The sequence below is a fragment of the Bos indicus x Bos taurus genome, chromosome 2, assembly GCF_003369695.1.
Source record: "Bos indicus x Bos taurus breed Angus x Brahman F1 hybrid chromosome 2, Bos_hybrid_MaternalHap_v2.0, whole genome shotgun sequence".
NCBI lineage: Eukaryota > Metazoa > Chordata > Mammalia > Artiodactyla > Bovidae > Bos > Bos indicus x Bos taurus.
Window position 1 is genome coordinate 60,448,227 of NC_040077.1, and position 23,350 is coordinate 60,471,576.

General features: G+C 41.1%; 1 protein-coding gene across 2 annotated transcripts in view; it reads right to left on the minus strand.

Annotated features, from left to right (window-relative positions):
* Nucleotides 1-23,096, minus strand: part of THSD7B (thrombospondin type 1 domain containing 7B) — a 1,076,713-nt gene extending 1,053,617 nt beyond the window's left edge. For both annotated transcript variants that reach the window (XM_027561747.1, XM_027561740.1), the window contains exon 1: nucleotides 22,824-23,096. The gene's annotated coding sequence lies outside the window, so the exon portion shown is untranslated. The remainder of the gene's footprint in view (nucleotides 1-22,823) is intronic.
* Between the last annotated feature and the right edge of the window lie 254 nt (nucleotides 23,097-23,350).

The following is a 23,350-nucleotide window of genomic DNA, read 5'->3' on the forward strand; positions in this document are numbered from 1 at the left end:
TTTTTCTATCTTCCAAAAAAAAAAAAAAATCTAGTCATTTCTGCTGTATACATAGCATTGTTGTTCTAAATGATACAAGGAATGAACCAAATAAAAAGGCAGCCTGAACAGAAAGAATGTTCTCAGTCTCAGGGAGAATCTGTTCTCAAAATCATTATTTGTAAAAGCTCCATTTTGATTAGTTTTGTTTTGCCCTGGAGAATACTTTAATATTTAGCTGGAAATATAATTTTTGGAGGACACTACTGCCTACAAATTGCAAGGAAAAGAAGAAAGACAGGGTGGAGGTGAGAAGCACTGCCTTGCTACCATCATTTGAAGTCAGGGAGAGATTTCAACTATTAAAAAGTATTTTGCCTTATGATTAATTAGGGAAGAAGTTTCACAATGACACATATTATTCCCCTCTGGTTCACTGGATCTATGTGACCTACACTTCACACATTTGATATAAATAATCCATTAACCAATAAGTTTTCTCAAGATAACTCAAACAAAATTCTAACTATTGTGAATTTCTCTTACCAAATTAATGAAGAAGGCTTTCACAGAGGGATCCATCAGGCAACACTGATACCATTGATCAATTTCTCTGTTGCAAAGAAGGCAACAAAACAATGGGGCCACATCGATCATTCATCTCATTGCTCTCTGCCTTAATCCTTCTCTGCACTGTAAGGCAGGGACCTGATTCCTATAAACTGCATTCCCACCCTCCCTTTCCAATACAATAGGTGTTTGGTTAAGTTCCTATAGTCAGAGGATCTGGCAGGAGATTGGGGGTGGAAGGACAGGAGAAGCTGGGTATTTTTCAGTTCAGTTCAGTCGCTCAGTTGTGTCCGACTCTTTGTGACCCCAGGAAGCGCAGCACGCCAGGCCTCCCTATCCATCACCAACTCCCGGAGTTCACTCAGACTCATGTCCATCGAGTCGGTGATGCCATCCAGCCATCTCATCCTCTGTCATCCCCTTCTCCTCCTGCCCCCAATCCCTCCCAGCATCAGAGTCTTTTCCAATGAGTCAACTCTTCGCATGAGGTGGGTATTTTTAGACCCTCTATTTCTCAACTTAGGGCAATATTTTCATCCATGGCTATGACTCCTTTGTGGCACCAGGTCCCTCTGGTTAGCTCTGCCCCTGGGCTCTGGTAAGACCACCTCCTCCACTGGTCTCTCCAGTGAGCAGTAGGTTCCTGCTATAGGTAAGCTCTGAGTTGCCTCACCATCCCATTTATTTAAAAAAAAAAAAAAGGGGGGGGGGGCGGATTTTTTTTTTTTTTTTTTTTTTTTGGCCACCCTGCACAGCATGCAGCATCTTAGTTCCTTGACCTGGAATTGAACCCATCACCCCTGTGGTGGAAGCTTGCCATCTTAACCACTAGACCACCAGGGAAGTCCCCCCATTTACTTATTTTTTAACAAAAATTGTGAATATTTAAGATGCACAACATGCTTTGTTAAACATACATGGAGTAAAATGATCACTACAAGTCAGACTAATTATTATGTCCTCCTCAGAGTAACTGGTATGTGTGTGTACGTGTGTGAAGAGAGCACCTGAAATCTACTCTCAGCAAATATCCAGTATTCAATACAGCATTATTAATTAGTCATTACGCTGCACATTAGATCTCTGGGCTTACTTATGTAACAAAACTGTAACTTTATACCCTTTGAACTACACACCTCCATTTCCCCTGCCTCCCTGCCCTTGGTAATCACTATTCTACTCTCTACTTCTACAGATTTGACTTTTTTAACTTCCATATAGAACTTTCATGCATTTTTCCTTTCTACGTCTAGTTTATTTCACATAGCATAACATCTTCCACATTCATCCATGCTGGGAGAATCCTCTTTTAAGGCTAAATAATATTCCATTGTGTGTGTGTGCCACAATTTTTTTGCCCATTCATCCATTAACAAACTATTATTTTTAGTTCTCAAAAACACCTTTAGAACAATTACCCATCTTAAGGTTCCTCCACTGAACAACTTGGTTTGATTTCTGTTTTCCCAGCTCAATTCTGCCTGATAGAACAACCATGTAGACCATTAATAAAGAAACTGCCCCAAGATTTTCCTCTCTAGGTAGAAAAACACACTAAGCCATAATCAGCTATAAACCTTTCACTCACAGGATATACAATAGGCATGAGTCCTCAGAAAAAGAAGATGAAGGAAAGTATAACCAAGCAGGATCCTATGGGATCTTCCCAGGACAGTCTACTCCTCATATCCACTGCTATAGCACCTCTCAGAAGTACCTAAATAATATCTCATGCATAGTTCCTGAGATTTTCAGATGCTAAAAACCACCACCCAATGGAAAAAATCCACTATTTGTTAAACACCTAGCCCACAGATCTACTGACACTTAAGGACTGATAGTATTAACCCCTGTTGACACTGCACTGTTACCTCACCATCAACCAATCAGAGACTTGTGCGTGCGCTGATCACATGCCCTGGGATGCCCCTCCCTCACTCCCTTGACCTTTAAAAATGCCTTGCTGAAACGCTTCAGGGAGCTTGGGTCTTTTTGAGCAGAAGCCAGCAAGATTTTGGTCCATTTGGCCTCACTGGGCATCGGGCACATGAACTTTCCTTCAATAACAAAAGAAGACTGAAAGATGTTTCCTTTATTTGTCAAGTGCTACTAAACAGGCAACATGCTAGACGATGGGGATACAAAGATGAGAGAAAGCAGATGCAGCCCTCCCTGTGTCCTAGTCTCTAGTCTAATGGGGAATATGGTCATTTGTGAAAGATCACACAGACAAACGTAAACTTACAACTGTGTACACTCAGTTCTACTAAGACACTTGTTTTGAAATGATGAAATTGACATGTGAAAACACAATTTGACCAGAATGGGATTTCATCTGTGAGACATACTGGATGAACATGCAAAAATCTGCACCTAGCTGAAGAGAACCAGGTAGGCGTACACAAACAGAACACAAGCACAGACCTCTTCCTAGGATCTGGTTCACCAGGAGCCACGCCCATCTGGCTGTAGGACTTCCCCAAGGATTTCAGACAACCCTCTGCCCGCCACTTCACAATATCTCACAAGGAGCAGCTTTATGAAGCCTATTTCCACGAGTAAACTTCCAGTCTTTTTCAAGGTAGAATACCATATTTATTGGAGTCACTGTGCATTTCTTAATGATTTTACATATGCAAAAGCATACTACCACTTTGGATTAGCTTCCAATCTTTTTTTTAGGTGTCACTGAGAGGTTTTTAACTGTTGTGCCCCTACCTCATTTTCCTATAAACCCTGTGGTATTTATTTTGCCATTTTGCACAGCATAGCACCTTTTTTTTAAATGTATATGTTACATTACAACAGAACTGACTATATTTTAAAAGAGAAAACATGGTGCTATGAAAGCTTATACCAGGGAAAAATAATAATAATAAAGCCAGGGCAGGGCTACTATCCCTGTGGTAGAGAGGGATCAAGGCACAGGGACCTGAGAAAGGCTGGAGCAAAGTACCTGGTCAACAAAGAGACAGCAGTGTGGACTAGGGGGAGGCCAGAGAGCTCGGCAGAGGTTGGACATGGAGCCTGCCAGGGTAGGAAGCGGTGAGAGTGTAACTGAGCAGGACCTGCTAGGGCTTTCCCAGAATAGACCTCTACCCATGTCCTCCACTTGCCTTTTGTCTGTAGAAAAACTTTAGTCAAAGAATCAATTTAATCTGAGAAGTGAGAAAATGCACAAAGAAAACAATCAAGTAGGACAAGGAGAAGGGGATGACAGAGGGTGAAATTGTTGGATGGCATCACCGACTCAAAGGACATGAGCTAGAGTAAACTCCAGGAGATGACGAAGGACAGGGAAGTCTGGTGTGTTGTAGTCCATTGGCTCACAAAGAGTCAGACATAGCTAAGCAACAACAACAAGCCATTAAACAACATCAAGGAACTTTAATTCTTCTTCAAGGACTATAGATAATATCCTGAGCCATGCCCTTTGAGCTGTTTTGCAAATACTGAACCTCCACCAAGTGGAAGAAGTTAACTGTATGCTACCCACAAGCATTCAGACCCCAGAGAGGTTGGAACCAGAAATGAAATGATGCTGACTCCCAATTACCTCACCACCAACTAAGCCATCAGAAGAATGTCCCTGAGCTGATCACATCCTACTTCTTGCACAGTGTTCACCCTCCAGGATGGGACACAAAGTTTTGAAGGCATTATCTCGCTGTGGCCTTCTTTGCCTGACAAAGCAATAAAGCTATTCTTTTTTACTTCATTCAAAAATCTGTCTCTAAGATTTAATCTGGCACCGGTGTACAGAGGCAACAAGGGGCCATAATAGACTAATGTGAAGGGCCATAATAGACAAAGGAAGTGGTCAGTAGGCCAAAAGTGCTCCATTTTCCCAATGATAAAATGCAAACTAATTTGTTTGGGACCAACCTGAAATACACACACACACACACAAAACACATACTCTCTATGGCTCTTTGGCATATATATTACATTGAAAACATCTATTTGTAAAAACTTATTAACTATTGCATGCATGCATGCTAACTTGCTTCAGTTGTGTATGACTCTCTGCAACCCTGTGGACCATAGCCCACCAGGTTCCTCTGTCCATGGGATTCTCCAGGGAAGCATACTGGAGTCGGTTGCCACATCGTCCTCCAAGGGATCTGCTAGACCACTGTTAAATAGTTTCTGTTTTATATTATCAGACTTGTGTGTGTGTTAGTCGCTCAGTCATTTCCAACTCTTTGTAACCCCATGGACTATAGCCCACCAGGCTCCTTTGTCCCACGGAATGCTCCAGGCAAGAATACTGGAACGGGTAGCCATTCCTTTCTCCAGGGGATATTCCTGACCCAGGGATCAAACCTGGATCTTCTGCATTGTATGCAGATGCTTTACCATCTGAGCCACCAGGAAAGCCCCTATTAATTATTACACATGCACATTTAAAACACAGATGTCATGAAAACATACAGTGATTTTAAAAGCTAGCTTTTACACCTACATATTTCATGCATTTAACTCATAAACTATATGCAACTTCACATATTTTTTTATGCACTAGTGTCTGTCATCGATATTTATATTCACAATGGTTCCTTCCCTTCTAATTAGTTAGCTCTTTAATTATAGGTGTCAATATCTATCTGTTTGACACTTCTCTGGGCTCAGGAACTCTGGGGAGCCCTAAGAAAATGCCACCTGGATTGTTCATGAGAGTCTGAAAAGAACTAAGTGGCTATTGGACTCAAATGTTGGTCCAAAGAGATCAGATTTTGGATAAAGCGTCTAAAAAGTTGTGCTTATATACTTATTAGAAAGTTTAGGGTTTGAAAGAGAAACTTACATGAAGGACTTCATAGGTGATTCTCACTACTCAAAGGAATAATATGTAGAGGGGGGAATCCTTTCCATAAAGTGAAAATGAAAAGCAAGCCAAAGGTGGACACTAAAGAATGGTGAGTCTTGGGGCAAAGTGGAATCTGCTCACCCTGCAGAGAGGAAATCAGATTCACCAACGAAACAGAGGAGAAGTGAACAGTCAGCCTGCAATAACCTTCAAATTTCACCCAGATACAGGCCAGATGCCTTCACTCTTCCACCATTTCTGTCCACTGCACTCACTACACAACCTTCTTCAGCACCTCTGACGTCAATCCCTCCCCAGGACTGCCTCATGGTCCCCCTATAACCAGAGGACTGGTTATCTGCATCCATAACCAATCTATCCACTTTCTCCCACTGGATTTCTGTAGACTAAATGGGTCTGCATGTATGCATATCTCTTCCTGCTTATAGTAAAATCCCATTTATTAAATGTCTAAAACCCCAGAAAATGTAAATAAACAGAATTTATAGTGCCATTCAATGGTAGTTGATTTTCTCAGTGTTTCTGAGAATACTCCAAGTTCCAAAAGGAACTCTAAATCATCAAAGCAAGATTAAAGTATGTTCAATGAAGTTTCCAAGTGTTTTTTTTCCTTATTCTAATATGATTCATTTAAGAAATGCTTAAATTAGCTCCTACTATATACACAGTAATAGTCTCAGCATAATGGAGAGAATCCAAATGTAATACAAGTTGTGGAACCTTAAAGCAGTTATAATATTCATATGAAAAAGTCAAAACATAAATTAAGCTACAAAATAATATTTATATTAATGCAGCTTGCCAACAAAAACTCTTTTCTTTCTGCTATAGTGTGTCCTAAGAAACTGCGTCACAAATCAGATTATATTTCCCAAAGGAAAAACAGTATAAAGTATGACTTAAGTGCTCTGTCTGATCAAGGAAATGGCATTTAAAAGAATGTACATATGTATGTACATATGCGCACATAAATATACTCAATATCATGTCACAAAACAAATAAAACTGGCAAAAAACCCTGGCAGTCATTTAATATGATGTGTCCCCAAAATTGGACAATAATTATGTAGAAATTATACAGTGAGACCCAATGTTCTCAAGTGTATACACAGCACAAAAATAAACCTCTAATGTAAACCCTAATGTATCATAAATTTTACTTAATGTCATAATGTCAGCTCTGATAAACACAGGCATATCATTTAACTATATATAGTTTCTGCTTGACTCGTTGGATTTGAAAGAGCACTTTGGGGATGGCATGTAGGCCTGAGTCTTTTTTAAAAATGAGCTGATGTGTTCTTTTTCTCTAGATGAATTTCCCTGCAGAGCCTCTGAGCTCTCGGACTTCCTCGCAGACCTTAGAGCTGACTTAAAGGACCAGGGCAGGTGTTTAATAAATGTCTACTCTTGATGGTTACACTGGCATTAGTGTGCCTTTTCGCTTTTAAAAGGACTGACCTAACATTTATCCCCTTCAATCTCTTCTCTCTTGAGTTTTCTTAAAGGGACAGTTTCTGAACAAATTAACAACAACAACAACAAAATTGAGGAAAAGGTAAATATGGAATAAGTCTATTGTCTGCAAACAGGTATCTACCAATTTCATGGGGAAACCCTAACCACTTGCAATTGTTAGATAGTGGATCGAAATTCTCTTTGAAAGATGGTTTCAGTGGTGATGATGTCAACCAGGGAACTCTACAAGCAGACACGTCATCCTCTTGACACTCTGAATCAATAAGTTTGGTGCTCATAAGAGCATCAGTGACTAAGCACATGTTCATTTTTATGTCTTCCTTAAAATTGCCTTGTTTAACTTCTTAAAACTCTCCAGTAAGGGGAACATATGTGTGTACTAATCAGTATTTCCCCTCACCCCCTGAGGAGTTAATATGGTATCTTCTATAAAGGATTGTTATATTTTCTACTAATAAATTCTAATTAAGTTTCCTTCTACTTACCCACATCTTTCTCCATTTCTAAAGGCTAATATTCCAATCTCAACTTTATTTTCAAGCTATCCTTTTTGGCCAAGTGTCATACATTTCAATCTTTTCCAGTTTACAGTTAGTCCAAAATTACCCATTTTGCTTGTCTAAATCTCCAATAGTTATTTTGGCAGCTTTAAACAGAGACTCAAAATGGCAGGATCATGGGAACATTGCCAATTCATTTTTGGCTTTTCTAATACACTAAGATTCTACTTTTAATCATCATAATAAAATGAGTCTGAAAAATGTCCATTGGATTTGACAACTAAGAAATCATTCAAAATTTTGGCAAGAACTAATTTCAGTTGGAACAGTGGGGACAGAATCCAGGCTCGGTGATTCGAAGAGTGAATGCATAGTGAAGACAGAGAAAATTCTACTAGTTTCATAAGGTAGATTTGGGAAAAAAAAGACAAGAGATAATGAGGTAACTGGAAAGGGAGTCAATAGTAGATTCTTTGTTTTACATGAGAAAGGCTTATGCTTATATATGCAATATATGAATTTCTGATGGTACATTGTATAGAGCATTAAATATCACAATGTCAACTACTGCTTCAAAGCACTTCCATTTGTTTTTATTCTTGTTCATAATTTTTCTAAATCTGAGAGGATGCCTAGTATGATTGGGTTACACAGATTTCTCCCTCCTTTGTAACAGGCTCAACCTTTGAAATCAGAGGCACGTTTTCTTTCACAAGTTTTGTCCTCTACACCCTTCAAACAGTCATTTGTTGGTTTCAGTGGAATGGTATGACAAGTCCCAGTAGATAAGAGTGCTAATTCCCTTTCAGGTGAATTGTTTGCCTCCTCTTCCCTCTTTTCCTGCCATTTCTCATCTTGGATTTGCTATCACTTTGCTATCATTTAAATATGTGTATGTTTTCTTCAGAGTGTGTGTGTGTGTGCGCACACATGCACATGGTCACATGTGTGCTGTACTAAATTCCCATCATCCTCTGTTCACTTCCTATGCCTTCATAGCTTATCTGATTTCATACTATAAAATCTGAGCATCTCTTCGCTCTCAGTTCTTGGGGCTGATTGACTACTTTGATAATTCAGATGCTTTTATCTTGTAGCCATTTACCAAACATCCATGCTTGCCAAACTTGTTGCCAAATCAATGGATAATTCTGTCCCTGTGTACATTTCCCCGTCATGCTGACACATGCCAAGACAAAATTATTTACCTCAGATTAAAAGGATTTGGGTCTCACTTTATTTAGACTGTGAGCATCACAAGTTTTCAAATCAAAGAGTTTGAGAATGAGATCAAGTTCTACGCAGGCCAGTAAACCAGGGATAAGCCATTCTGCCCACATTTCCAGGCTGCAGAGGAGTTTGCAGTTGCTTTTATTCTTTTTATTGAATCTTGAAGAGGTTTCTTAAGCCATGAACTTCAAAATACTACATGAAATAAGGCTTTAGATTAAAGAGAATATAGATATCCAGTCTTACAGACTAGCATATATGATCCAGAATCAAAAGCAATGTTTGGAAAAACTGTAAGTAAAACAAACATGGTGATGGGGAGCCACATTTATTCCTCCTTATGCTGAATCCATTAGTCCATAAAATTCCACAGGTGCAATTTTTATCTTTGTAGTATATCTTTCCTTTTTTTCTCCTACCTCCACATGAATTCCATGACTATTCCCTAAGCAGATGGCCAGTTTGGGGATATGGCTGTACATTCTGCCAGGCCAAGGATAGTGCAAAGCACACCATAGACACACAGTGCTCCTTACTGGTTAGTATTTTCTTTCTAATATTATTTTCTAATTTTTATTTTATATTGGGGTTTAATTGATTTACAATGTCGTATTAGTTCCAGGTGTATAGGAAAGTGATTGTTACACATATACAAATATCCATTCTTTTTCAGATTCTTTTCTCATAAAGGTTGTTACTGAATATTGAGTAGAGCTCCCTGTGCTATACAGTAGGGCCTTGTTGATTACCTATTTTATATATAGTAGCAGTGTGTATCTGTTAATCCCAAATTCTTAATTTATCCCTCCCTCTGCCACCTTTTCCCTTCGGTAACCATAAGTTTGTTTTCCTTGTCTGTGAGTCTATTTCTGGTTAATATTGTTATTTTCCTTGAGGAACTTGGTAGGTTGGGAAGAATTATTTTAAATCTATCAAAGTGTACTGAAATCCTTTCAGGCAAAATGCTAAATAAATGTCTTCCTGATGATCTGATGTGTTCATGCTGATGTTAAATTTTCTGAAAGTGGCTTAAACAGCCACACTAGCAAAGCAGCATATTCTATGCCTTGATGGGACAGTCCAGCCAAAGGGGGCTCTAGCTCTGTAGGTTACACAGACTTGCTAACTTCTAGTTGATTCCTTTTGTTCAAAGACACTAAGTATTCTCCTGATATTGTTTAGCCCTGTATTCTTCAACTGTCATTGGAAACACTACGCAGGTACATGTAAAAATATTTTTAGCTCACTCTGCTCCCCACCTCTTGCATACCGACCTCCAAGAATTACTTAACGTGATTGAATGTCAAAGTTCTTCATCCGCAGAACAAAACAGAATCATTTCTGGTGTACTCAAAGTGTCTGTTACTGAGGTTAAATCATGTTATGACCCTGGCATGCTGAGACAAGAGGCTCCACATGTCCATCAGGTTAAGACTATCTTTTTTCAACTGCAATGGAGCTGTCAGAAGTTACCAACTGGATTCAGCACAGTAGATCCAGCCAAAGGAGACACAGAGGAATTGAGACTAGACTTGATTTGTCTTCGTTATTTAAAATGCGAATTTTTATAGAAATGGTCCTATTATAATATGATATTATAGTTGTACTTTAATTCACAATATAAATAAAATTAATGTACTACGTTCATTTAATTCAGCACATACCTGTGTACATATGTCCATGTTAAGTCACTTCAGTCGTGTCCAGCTCTTTGAGACCCTATGGACCGTAGCCCACCAGGCTCCTGTGTCCATGGGAGTCTTCAGACAAAAACACTGGAGTAGGTTGCCATGCCCTCATCCAGGGGATCATCCAACCCAGAGATCAAACCCGTGTCTTTTATGTTTCCTGCATTGGCAGGTGGGTTCTTTACTACTAGCACCACCTGGGAAGCCCCTGCATAATTATTCTCTGCAAGTTGTTGAAAATACAAATATAAGTAAGATGCATTCTCTTGTTTTTACAGCTCATACTTAGTAAGAGAGCTAAATGTATATAAATAAGGTGATTTGGCTTGGCCAAGGACAGAGGACGTGCAAGTCTAATCTCACCAGTTAGAATACAAATTCCTGGAGATTGAGGCTGGTATCCTCTATTTGCTTTTATCCACTCTGTGCCAGGGACACAGCAGGCCCTCAATAAATACACTGAATTTATTCACACAGCTCACAAATGCATGTTGCATTTTCCATTGGTTTGTCTTGCTGTGTAAAGACTTCTTAGTTTAAAAAAAAGAAAAAGATGTGCTTCACAGGGGATATATTATGTCCACAAGCATTATGTTTTAATTCTACCAATTCTATAATCCAAGTGAAATATCTAATATTCATGCACATAATATTAGATGACATATCCCAAGAGTCTGTCTCCAAAAGGAAATTCCTCCCTATGAAGTTTAGAATTTTTTTCTTCCCAACTGCAGCCCTGTTCTTAGTAATTTTCTTTTAGTAAGCAACTCAGGTCAGGTTTAAGATACCCATGTAAAATGCTCCTCCCTCCCCACAAAGAGACTTGGAATTATTAAAATGTCCCACATTCTCACGTACAGCTGAATAGAGGTTACGCTCACAAAGGAGATGCATGACTTTTTTTTATGTTTCACGCAACGAAAGGCACGTCACATTCTGCTTTTTCAATTGAAGCATGCCACAACCCGGAGGGTCGGTTACTGTCAGAAATTCAACTTGAGAAAAGCCCTCAGATCACTGAGAAGAATGCTACCTGCCAAGTCATGAATCAAACGTACCCGAAATTACTACGATTTGATCAGAAATATCACTTTGGTGGGCTGCATGTCACTTCTGACTGCAGGAATCATAAGAATAAGGTAAAAGAAGACTGAGAAACATTAGCAAGTGAGAAAAATTTTAAGTTCACTCTTCATTAAAGGTGCTTTTCTCTCTTCTCGTTCTTATTAGAGATAAGCTGATTCTCACCTATGCCCATTTCATATGCATCAGGCTACATAGACATCCTAGCAAACCAATTAAAAAAAAACAATGATAATAAAAAACAGGACAAGAAACTGTAATTGTTTAGCCTGGACACAACAAGGGCAGGATGACTATGCATGTGAACAGTTGTAAACTGGAAGAAATAGGGATATGATCCACCGCCACAAATGAACACATGGGATTAATTTTTTGACTGACGATACAGAGAACTCTTCCTACCTTACCTAGTGGCTCAGACAGTAAAGCGTCTGCCTGCAATGCAGGAGAGCCGAGTTTGATCCCTGAATCAGGAAGATCCCCTAAAGAAGGAAACGGCAATCCACTCCAGTACTCTTGCCTGCTAAATTCCAAGGACGGAGGAACCTGGTGGGCTACAGACCATGGGGTCGCAAAGAGTCGGACACAACTGAGCAACTTCACTTCACTTCACAGAGAACTCTTCCTACCTTACAGGTTTTAAAAGTAAATAGGTTCCTGAGAAAAGCATAGAAGTATTTTAAGCTGGCTTTTTTGAAGAGATAATCCATGCTGGTATTCAAGAACAAAATTAATAACTAGCTGAATGACCTCATATATGCAGGCCAATGGTATGCGCTCTGGAAGGAAACTTGGCAGCCAACAGACAACAGTCGAGTGGGGCTGTTCACAGCACAGGCTCTAGTTATATCCCATAAGGCCACTCCAGCCACATGTGGCTACTGAGCACTGCAAACATGCTAGTCTAAACTGAGACATATTTGTAAGAGTGAATTCCAGACTGGCTTTCAAAGATTTGGTACAACAAAGCTCTAAAACATTTCATTAAAACTAGGAATAAATCTACTACATGAACCAGAAATCCCGCTACTGGGTATATACCCTGAGAAAACCACATATCTAAAAGACACAGGCACCCCAATGTCCACGGAAGCAATATTTATAATAGCCAGGACATGGAAGCAACCTAGATGTCCATCAACAGATGAACAGATAAAGAAGTTGTGGTACAATTTTACAATGGAATATCACTCAGCCATGAAAAGGAACAAATCTGAGTCAGATGTAGTGAGTTGGATGAAACTAGATCCTCTTACACGGAGTGAAGGAAGTCAGAAAGAGAAAAACAAGCATCATATATTAACACATATATATGGAATCTAGAAAAATGGTACTAATAAACCTAGTAAGAGAACGGATTTGTGGACACAGTGGGGGAAGGCGAGGGTGGGATGAATAGGGAAAGTAGCACTGTCATATATACATTATCACATGAAAAAAAGCTAGCAGGAAGTTGCTAAATAATACAGGGAGCCCAGCCTGTGCTGGGCTGATACACCATCACCTGATGCTCTGTGATGACCTGGAGGGGTGGGGTGGGGGGAGGGGAGCTCCAGAGGGAAGGGAATATATATATATATATATAAAATTATGACTGATTCACATTGCTGTACAGTAAAAACAAACGCAAAATTGTAAGGCAATTTTCCACCAATAAAAAAATAAATAAAAATAGGAAAATAATCGTAATAATTTTCTTATAATTGATACATTTTGAAATAATATTCCAAGTACATTAGTTTGATATTGATAGAATACATTATTAAATTAAACTTCAATGTCCTTTTTGCCCTCTTTTAATGTGGCTACTAGAAAATGTGTGATTGTATACAGGCATTGTACTTGTGGCTTCCTTCTATTTCCATTAAAAAGTGCTGCTCTAGAATCAGACTGCCTGAGTACATATCCTGACCTGGATGATGTCACTTACTGTTTCTGCATATGTAAGGTGGGAATAATGATAAGGCAATCAACTCTAAGAATTTTGAGAGGATTCCATAAATTCATACATGTGGAACAGTATCGAGCATATAGTATCACCAACTAAAACCTGTCACTTACTACCTGCCTCTACAAAGTCACTAGTCACTGCAGGCATGGACCTTCAACACCCCCTGAAAGGAGTTCAGGCTGGACAGCAGAAACAAGATATTCAGTGCTCTGGGAAAACTGGCAGAAAAAGCCTACAGATAGTTAGATATTTTCAGAAGATTTTATTAGCCCAAATGTTTGCACCTCCTCGTATCTAGAAAAACACTAAAATCAGCAACAGCGACTTCTGCTTCTCATGACCAGCAACAAGCCTCTGACAAAAAGTGTGCTTGACTCCATGTACCCCTGCTTCACTGAAGTCATATGTAACGCTGACCTTCTCCACTACCTCTCTGGAGCAGTTTCTCAGAGCCATCTGAGAATCTGTTTCCAGGCTATATTCCTCATTTTGCCCCCAGTAAAACTTAACTCACTGGTCTCACGTTGTGTATATTTTTTTCAGTCAACAGTATATGTTTGTTAAAGCTGGTTTTAATATCCTGCACACAAGTCCTTTCTACAGAATATGGTGACATGCAGGTTCTAGTCCTCTATTTGAATAACCCCAAAGATAGGGAACCCACGTTTTCTTGAGATATGGCATTCCTGGACTTCTCTGAATGTGAAAAAGTTTATTCCTGGAATGAGTAAAAGTCTCTCTTTGCAACTCTGAATCTTCTGAGCTTCTTTATATACGATTGTGCCAGAGGCAAAGAGAGAAACTGGTCATATTCCAATGCTATATTTCTATAGAAATTGTTGAAAGACTTTGGTATTGGAAATGGGGATATTATACATTCCCATGGAAGTTCATGTCAAGAGACCTTATGCTGACCCAGCAAGACCTTCTTAGAAAACAAATTTTCAAAAATGTGATTCATCATACATGCTTCACCCAAGAACAACCTTTCTCTTTTAGCAGAGTTGTCCCTTTCAACCAAGGATACTTTGCTGTCGGAAGGTGGAAAAAAGAGGACAGACAAGGACACACACCGGATCAGTGGCTCCGCCCAGTCATGGGAATGACTAAGGCCACTGCCCGTCTACCCACACTCACATCTGGAGACCACTTTTCCCCCTTTTCCTGCTCCTGGTGCTAATTTCAAAGCTAATGCCTTGAATATTTGCATATTCAGGAGAACAGTTGTCTTAATGATAAGCCATTAATGAAAAGGAATACCATGTGGATTTCCTACACATGTGCGGATTTTCAGAATCTTCCAACAGTTTCTCAATAAGCCCACACTTTTATATATGTATGTCTCAAGCTCTTTACAATTCTAAGATACTATAAACTTTATACATAAGGTCTGCGCCAAATCAAACTGTAGCCTTTTCCCTGTGTCCTGATGACATGTCTGCCTCCAGGTAGAGATGATTTAGCATTGCTCTTCCTGTCAGTGGACTCCATCCATCACATGTGTAGGCTCTGGCGGTAGGTGAGTGTGAGTGACTCTGTGTGTGTGTGTGTGTGTGTGTGTGAGTGCATGCTTTCATTCCAGTAGAGGTTAAGATTAAACTTGCTGACTCAAACTTCAGGCTCGAGGGCAGTCTAGTGTGTCAGAAGCAATATGGGTCTTGCAGACAGACAGACTGGAATGTGAATCTTTACTCTGTGGCTTACCAGCTATCCTGGCCTCACACCCTGTGCCAAAGGTCCCCCAGCCTCCCTTTCCTAGTATGAAAAATGAGGCTAAATAATAGAAACCACTTTGCAGTGCTATTATGAAGCCTAGACATGTTGACTCTTACATACCTGGGCGATACAGCATGTCACAGATAAGCAATTAGTAGTCACTTTTGTCATGTTCCTGGATATTGTTCAACTTTGCCCCCGAGATCCTCAAAGGGCCACTGTCACCCTTCTTTCCATCACACTCTCCTTTCCAACAGGTTTCAGAATCTTCAATAGAGTGGTACCCTTTCTGATTCAAGCCCTTTACTATCCAAACTGCACAAGCAGATGCTGATAAGAAAATAGATTCAATCAAACATTAAAATTAGAATTTACCACCTGAGTTGCTCGGACAGAAAGAGGGCTTTGTGAATTGGCATAATTAGACAAAGCTCAGTGGAAGTATAATTAAAAGTGGATCTTGACTAATAGGTAAAATGTGGATAACTGGGAGCTGGGAGTAGAAAAAACAACACGTGGGGACTTGTGAAATTGGGGTGGGTCTTGTGGTTGACGTAAGGAAGACAGGCCTGATAGCAGAAGGTCGATGTAATGTAGGACCTGGAATATTTTCCTTGTTCACAAGAGAAGTGTAACTTGTGTTTCTCAGGGCCCATTTAACACTGTTTCATTTTAGCCAGAAGACATCAGGAAGAATGCACCAAAGAATTCTCCTTATAGAGTCCGCAAGGCTGGAATCATCCCTTCCCTCTCCCTGATTGGCCAGAGATATTCTAGCTCATGGAAGAGGTTAATCCCAGTGAAACCAAGCCCTGTTAACAAGACTTAATCACAAAAATGAATGGAAGTCGATATGAAATAAATTGAGTTAATTCTGAAGACCAGAAATGGAGATGGAAAAAATAATTACTTTTTCCCGCAAAAGAAAAAAGCCTTGTTGAACTACTCCCACATACATACATACATACATAAGTGGTCTGAGACAGCTGTGTGTAGAAGGAGATACAGTTGCAGCAGATGACCTGGGGTAGAAATTTGTCTCTGCCCTTTGACTTAGTATGCTTAGTTATATTGGGGTTGGGGGTGGGGAGGGGCAAATTCAAGAGAATGTAGAGTGGTTTTATGGGGCTTCCTGGTGGCTCAGATGGTAAAGAATCTGCCTGCAAGGCAGGAGACGTGGGTTTGTTCCCTGGTTCAAGAAAGATCCTGTGGAGAAGGGAATGGCAACCCACTCTAGTATTTTTGCCTGGAGAATCCCATGGACAGAGGAGCCTGGCAGGCTACAGTCCATGGGGTCACAAAGAGTCAGACATGACTGAGTGATTTTCATGACATGACAACAGAGTGGCTTTATAGAAATTGACAGCTCAACCCAAAGTGGTCTAGGTATTCGGGGCTCTTTGTTCACATAAGTATATGCAAATAATAATAGCTAAATGTTTTTAACATTAAACATTAATAGCTAAATATTTATATCTGTTTTTAACAGATATAAATGTTAGAGATTTAAAAAATAAAAAACAGATTTCATGTTCAAATACTTGATAACACCAATGGCTGCACTGATTCATGTCATGAGTAAAAAATATCAAGAGATGATACTAGAAATACTTACCAAGTGGCAGGGCTTCAAGTGCCAACCAACCAGAACAGATTCTAGCAATACCCCTGGGGTGGGTCCCCAGGCCCTCCTGCCACACCAGCTAGTATCTGTCTGAGTTGCTGTAATAAGAGATGATCTAAGAAATGTCAGGGGAATAGCCATAGGACTGAGGTGGTAATAGGGTCCTCAGGGGGGCTTAGAACAACACCTGTTTACCTACAACCAGCAAGGCTGTATCAGGTTCTTCCCAGGTGGCGCTAGTGGTAAAGAACCCATCTGCCAGTGAGGGAGACATAAGAGACGCGGGTTCGATCCCTGAGTCAGGAAGATCCCCTGAAGGAGGGCACGGCAACCCATTGCAGTACTCTTGCCTGGAGAATCTATGGATAGAGGAGCCTGAGAGGCTACAGTCCACAGGGTCACAAACAGTCGGACACGATTGAAGCAGTTGAGCACACACGTATGCACATGCAAGACTGTATCAGTGGTCAAATCACCCGGAATGTGTCTAACATAAGCAAGCAAGGCAGAAATCAATAGAGGAGTGCCCAGGAGCCAACTCTACAAGCAGAGATGACTGCAAGCTTTAGTCTTACTATAATTAAAATCTTTCATTTATGTGTATTACATGGTATAGTTCTCAAAATAACCACCTGAAAGAAACCTAAATTCAACTCTGCATCACTCCAAAACTACAGTTTAAGACCAAGCAATGGTGCCTGACTACCATGAAGTTAAGAGCTTTTCCCAACATTGTGATTCTTCCAGAAATAAAGAGTTGTTCAATAACATAACACTAGGACACAAATCTCCAGCCAACCCTCACGCAGACGAGTGGTAGAACACAGCAAAGAGCTGCTTCCAGTGAAGGCATGGAAGGATCATTTATGCATTAGTTACTCAGGATTCTGTTTTTAGCTGCAGCATATTTAATTACAAGAGGCTCATAATTAAAACATGCCTAGAGAGGCAAAATCAAAAGAAGGCATCATGTCCCTTGATGCAAAATACCTAAGTTGAACAATGACAGCCTTGATGATGTAGGGGACATCTCTTCATTCTCACCAATCCTCACATCTAAGTCAAAGTCCAACCTTTAATGATGGGAAGACCCCCTTTTTTTTATTTCATAAAAGTCTACAGACTCCCACATCACAGGAAAAAAATGTGAAATAAGCTAATGACCAAAAGTGAGATAAAAGTTTTAAAGGTGCTGTGTTGTTGTTTTTTCATCACAAGAGCACACACCTACTCTTCAAATATAGTAGTTCTTCTATGTGCTGGATGACTTAATTGTTTGGCTTACAAACTGAACGTTGACTGTTCCATCCCTTCATTAAGCCTGAATCCTGGCCACCAGAGAAACTCTATTCTCCAGCATCTCTAGGATTGGCTTCAGAAATGGACCAAAAGACATGAGATACCCTGTTTTGGGAAAAGCATCTCAGGAATTTGTTTGAAATGGATGATTTTCAGTAGATGGCTGTTCTCTACAGGTCCTGGACTTCTGGCTGGAACATATCCCAACCTCCAGCCAACCCAGGGCCCCCAGAATCTGATTTGCCTCTGGGCAATCTATCCTGTTATTGTTTGTCCTGAATTCAGTGGTGTTTGTACACCGACAGACTCTGTCGGTTTGTCTCAAGTCTGAAGTCAAGGGGAGACTCTGTCAGCAACCAAAGACCTCTGTTCGGTCCTGAATGGCAGGTTTTTCCTCAAATTCCAGGGCTTCTTCCTATGTTTGTGCTCCTAAATACATAGTTACACAACCCTCTAGGTTGTCTAGTTAATATATTGTGCAGTGTTCAATACACTGCACCCTTAAAGCTTTGTCCATTTTTAGTCTTCATTCAACAGTCTGAACATAAGGCTAGCATGTACTTGAACTCTTGGTGAAGTCTAAACATTAATAAAATAGTATACCCATTAAAAAAAAAGAAAGACATGAAGTAACTGGATTTCACTAATATTCTATTTTCCCCTTCAAATGAATTGCTTGACCTAGTTGCTACAGAATGCTCATAACAAATCATCAGCAGATTAAAATGGATGAAAATAACTAAGTCTTTATACTTTATTTACCTGGCCGGCTCCAGGCAACATGGCTCCAAATGCAAGTGCAATCCTAGGATTCAAGGACTGTGATCTCTATTTCCTCCTCTGTCAAAAGCTACATACAAGCTGAAGGGAAATGCACCTAATCCTCTTTGGCTTGCTTTCATCAATAGCTACTGTTGGCTCTTATGAATAACCATCCATGAAAATGCTAGTCAAAACATCAACAAAATAATCCCAACAAATGAGAAACTTAAAAGGGTGAATACAATATTTGTCGTCTTGGAGCAAGGTTGCCACAGACTTCACAGGTGCAAAAACACTAATCCCACTTGAACTCTCAATTTCTAGAATTAAAAGTAGAGTTGAAAATCCTCTACTTTCACAGATTTAACGTGTTAATTATCACTTAGATATAATCCTGTTAACAGCACTAAGTTAAGGACCTGTGTTATATTTGGGAAGCTGCCTGGTGTTAAAGGGAATGCGGCTGCTTCCTTTATAGCTATAATCTGGGCAAATGTCTTCTTTTAAAAATATAAAGCACTTATGTGCAATTCATATCCAAAAAATCCAAAAAGATATCTAAGTAGCTCATGTAAATAGTTTTGGATGCTGTAATACCCTCTATTTAGTCAAAGATCCATTTTTTATACTTCTGGAGAGTGTCTCGGGAACTATGCTGTCAATGGTGTTGTGCTTTTCTCCACCAAGTATTAATAGTATAGTTGTCACTACTTAGAATCTTTTAATCTGTTCATCTTGATTGTGTACTTGAGATACTGTATCATTTGTCTTTTTGACTCCTAACTCAATAGGACCAGCAACTATTTTTCATCATTCTATTCAAACTTTGAAATGATGTTATTACTTTCATGCCTCATCTTTATAAAGGTGTGCAGAACAGCAAAATTGCAGTTTGGGAAAGATATTTTCTTTGAAGGAATCAAATGACTTTAGCTTCAGTTTGTGAAATATAATTAAAATGAGTTACATGTCTTGGAAATTTTTGTTTGTTTGGACACTCCTCTTTCACTCGCTTAGTTCCTATGTTTTTATCCTGCTTATTCAGTCTATTATTTAAGGACAAAGTGTTTTAAGCAGATATTACTAAAAGAATTCCTTCAGAAACAGGATCTGAAGCAAGTAGATGAGGTCCTTAATAGGCTTTCTCATGAAGTACATTTTAGCAGTATCATTTTTCTCTAATTCTTTACCTCTTTCTTTCAAAAGGCACACTCAGCATAGAACAGAAAGGTATTTTCAGTTGCCAATTTATTAATGTCAATCCTCAAAATTGGAGACTGTGTTTATACTGCTTTTATCATCAGCAATTATTGTCTGCCCATCTAACAGTGTCTCTTGTTTCTTAGCTCTTCAACTAGTTAACAACTTTCACTAAAAATAATGGGGCTGGGGCTTCCCTGGTGGCTCAGATGGTGAAGAATCCACTGCAATGCAGGAGACTAGGGTTCGGTCCCTGGGTCACCTGGAGAAGGGAATGGCTACGCACTCCAGTATTCTTGCCTAGAGAATCCCATGGATGGAGGAGCCTGGTGGGCTATAGTCCATATGGTGGTAAAGAGTTGAACATGACTGAGCAACTAAGCACACACAAACACAGACATACCTAGGTCCTGCTAGGTACTGAAAATATGGAAATAGGCAAAAAGAAACGTGGTCCTGCTTTAATGAGATGCAGAGTGCTGAATTGTTTCAGTTTGTGTCCAACTCTTTGTTACCCTATGGACTGTAGCCCACCAGGCTCCTCTGTCCATGGGATTCTCAAGGCAGGAATACTGGAGTCAGTTGCCATGCCCTCCTCCTGGGGATCTTCCAGACCCAGGGATTGGACCTGCATCTCTTATGTCTCCTGCATTGGCAGGCAGGTTCTTTACCACTAGCGCCACCTGGGCATACTAAACTTTAGTCTACTAAACATAAGCATTTAACAAATAAACTACAAAATACCTTTAAAAAAAATAATGAGGGTGAGTACTGAAGACTATGAAATATTATAAAGATAATTTTTCAAGTATGAATTTAAATATTAAAGTAGATATAAAGTAAGCCCACTTTTTCTGAACCATTGAAATGGACTTTGAAAGTCTATCAGCCATTGGCAGACCTTTGCTGGAACACACATCTCCAAGTCCTCACACGGCTTAACTGCAAATCTTCAGAACCCTGAATGGTTTGCAGGTGTTTACAACTGCTGGAACTGTTTGTGTTAAAAAACAAGACTCTCCCACATTTTCTAAGTCAACAATTTTATCTGTATATGTTGTTACAGGGTCAAGAGAATTATCTTCAAAAATTTTTTTTCACTTAAATGTAAATGCAGAAGAGTTTCCAGTCCCCAACTCCCAGCAGGCGGGTGAAAAAAAAATCCACAATGCCCAGGCATAGTAAGAAGCCAATTCCAGGCATTTTCCAATCTACCCAGTTGGCTCATCTACCCACAGAAAGCAGAGAACTGGCCAAATGAAGTTTTAAAAGAAGGCAGCTGATATTAATGGTATCAAGGTTAAAAATAGCAGTGCATCAAAGTGAAGCCTCAAGACACATACTTCATATAGCTTTCAAACCACAAATACAGGAGACTCTTCCTTTACCACTGGATAGGACTTCTTGATTTGTTTAGGAACATCCTAAGTTGCTTTCAAGAAGCCTTAACCAACAGCTATAATATAGTCCAGAATATAAAGGAGCCTCCCTGGAGATCACTACCTCCCAGTTACCCAAGAAACCATTACTGTCCTGGGAGAGAAGCATACCACTTTGACATCCAAAGATCGCCTGGCAAAAGAAACTCCAGATGCACATGTGCACACACCTACACACACACAAACAGACACTCCACAACCATGCCAGCATGCATCCTGCCTACATGGGTTACCATTTTCATGATAACACAGCACCCACAGATGCCCTCTTGAAAAACACCAAGAAAGCTTCTCCAGCCAGGTTGTCATTTACAAGAGCACAAATGCACTGTAAAGGTGGAAAACAGTAAATTACCAACAGATCACCCTGGCAATGAACAGAGCACCAAATAACCCTGGCATCTCCCACAGAAGAGGTCAATGTAACGTGATCTTGGTCAATTCCCCCTTGACCAAAGATCACGGAATTGTTATAGCTCTTGAGGAATGCCCAGAATAATTCCAAGAAGAAGTACCACCCGCCCTTCCCAGAAATAGTTTTCTCCCTTGACCTAAGAGATTGAGAGAGCTTAACACTTCCTCTCCAAACACCCCCGCCCCCCAAGCTTTCCAACTTCAAGAGTCATACTTTGTGGACTGCACAAAGGGGAGGATGGGTTCATTTGCATATTCAAATAACTTTCATACTACTGGAGGTGTTAGAAAGGAAAGGTGGTAGGAGCATATGGGTGATGCTTTAGAGATTACCCGTGTCCTCCTCCTGTCCCTTACTCTCAAGCACCATTCCCAGGTCTCTCTTCATAAACAGAGTGATGTAACACCAGACCCACAAGACCCATTCTCCCCCGCTCGCCCCTCGCAGGGACAGTGGAAGTATAAACTGTTGCTGCAGCTTCCCTACACTCCACTGATAAATCAGAAGAAGCTGCAAACTTCTTGGCTTGCTCGGCTATCCTCTCGGGGCACTGAACGCCCACGCACAGATTTCCCAGTCAGAACTACGGAAAGGGAACCCTCAGTCAACCTGTTTGCAAAGCCGCAGAACTCTACGCTTTCTGATCCTGGGCTTCGAGCCTCTGCGCTCAGGATGGGGGACCCCTGGCTTCCTTCATCAGCACCCCCAAAGCAAGTTGGAAGTGTAGGGGGTAGAGCTCTTGCCGTCCCACTCCCAGAGCTCAGTCCGGTGGCCTGAGGTCTATGCCCATCGTGTGTAGGGTATCTCCGCCTTCCCAGCGCAGGGGTCTCCGCAGGCTGCGCCCCTGGCAGCCCGCCCTTTCTGCAGCCTCAAGCCAGAGGTGTCCGGGAAGCTCCGTTTGCAAGTTCCAGTGTACTGCCCGGAGAAGGAGAAGAGGAGGCTGCCCAGGGAGAAAAAAACAAAGTCTGTGCCCCGGGCGCGCCCCCCTCCGCCCCGGTCACCTCACCAACCGGGTGCCGGGCATCCCTGGCTTGCGGCGCAGCGCGGTGGTACTCACCCGCCTCGCCCGTGCCGCTGCCGCAGCCTCTGGGAGCTGCTGAGTCCCGAGCTTTCTGAGTGCAAAAAAGATGGTGGTGCGTACCGGGAGACCACCCATTCCAGCGTCTGGCAACCCGGCGGCGACTCTGGCTCCTCAGCACTGAAGGAAGAGGAGGAGGAAGGAACGGCGCAGTCGGACGCCATCTGCTGTACACCTCTGCGCTGCCATTGGCTGCCTGGCGCATCCCCGGGAACCGCGGACTCGGGCCACTGGGGGCCACCTTGCGCCTCACCGCCCCCAGCAGCTGCTCCCCGCCTCCCCTCCCTTCTTCCGTCTCCGCTCCACAATCTTCTCCTTCCCTTTTCCCAGCGGTGGGCTCACCCGACCCTCCACTTAGCCCCCTCCCCCATGAGAGCCACTGCGCACCGGCCTCAAGCGCCAGCCTCTGCTCCTCAAGACTGTTGTTCTCTGCAACTTTGAAGCTTCAGGGTGGAGGCGTGGGCCGGATAAAGGGACTCCCCAACCAGCCTGAGCCCCCGGGTACC